The sequence below is a fragment of the Dipodomys spectabilis genome, unplaced genomic scaffold (genome assembly GCF_019054845.1).
Source record: "Dipodomys spectabilis isolate Male_0828 unplaced genomic scaffold, ASM1905484v1 ptg000014l, whole genome shotgun sequence".
Classification (NCBI taxonomy): Eukaryota; Metazoa; Chordata; class Mammalia; order Rodentia; family Heteromyidae; genus Dipodomys; species Dipodomys spectabilis.
The window spans coordinates 1,532,332-1,533,726 of NW_024870691.1; positions in this window are offsets into that span (position 1 = coordinate 1,532,332).

Here is a 1,395-nt window from a genome sequence, read left to right on the forward strand (position 1 = left end):
TCCTAATCACATCACTTCTGTCACTGAGACAAGGTTTGAAATGTCCAGACCACTTGGCACTTCATAGTGTGAACCTTGCTACAAAGAAGGGGAGATAATAGCAAAAAGAGAAAATGAATCTTCCATCGGTTTTGTTATATGTGCTTTACACTTAGCCATTAAGACCACCATAATACTATTTTTTATGACTTCTTACCTACTCTTTTCCTGTTCTGAGCTGTTTTATTTATGGATCTCTAAGAAATCATGTAAGAATCATATAAAAAATCTATATGTCATATAATAAATCATAAAAAATAGATTGTTAGGATTATATAATCCAAAAGGAATAATTTAGGCAAAACTACTTCAGTGTAAAAGCCACAGGACAGCCCTAACATTACTTTCATTTTTTCATATGAAGAAAAGACTTTTTTAAATAAAGACAAATTTTCACAGATATTAATATCTATTGGGTATATATTTCTTAATGCCTTCAGGAAGGATGCTGTGACCACGCTGATGGAAGCTGACTTCTCTGTGCAGACACCATTCCAAGCACTGCACCTGCATTAGGGTAATTAGTGCTTATGACAGTCCTTCAAGTTAGGAAATTAATTATTTTTTTATTTTTTATTATTATCTTTTAGTCAGTTATGGAACCGAAACTCTGGGTGCTGTCCCTCAGCTCTTCAGCTCAATGCTAGCACTCTACCACTAGAGCCACAGCACCACTTCCAGCTTTTTCTGTTTATGTGGTGCTGAGGAATTGAACCCATAGCCTCATGCATGCAAGGCAAGCACTCTACCACTGAGACACCTACCCAGCCCTAAGTATTTTATTAAAAGCAGAAGTAGGCAACAAGGCCAAACAAATTTCCCAAGTACCTAAGACTGACCAGTTGTAGACCCATAATTCAAATCCAGGTTTTTACCAGGCATATCTGAGAATATTCTGACCTTTCAAGAGCTATTGAGTAGATGATCTCACATTTTCTTCCTAATTATGGTTATAACGGCAATAACATTGCTACAGAATATAAGTATTTTAAATGAAAAGGGTCTGGGTAATGACATTGTAAGTGATTTTTATTCCAAATGAAATAACAATGAACATCATTCAGTTTCCACTGTTTATTATTCCAGGAGTAATTGCTTAAGGAGAACAAATCCATGTTAAAGACTCCTGTGCTGATGAACACAGGCTTTTATCATTCAGTACCTTGAATACACAAGGAATAGTTGTTACGGATATATAATACAAAATGAATAATTTTTGTGACTAGTTTCTTCCTTGTTGTACCAAAGAAAATTTATTCCCTATTCTAAAATATATATCAATTTAATGGATATTAGTGTTATCAGTATAAAATTGGTGTGCATAATATATGCAATATATTACATAACATAAAAATG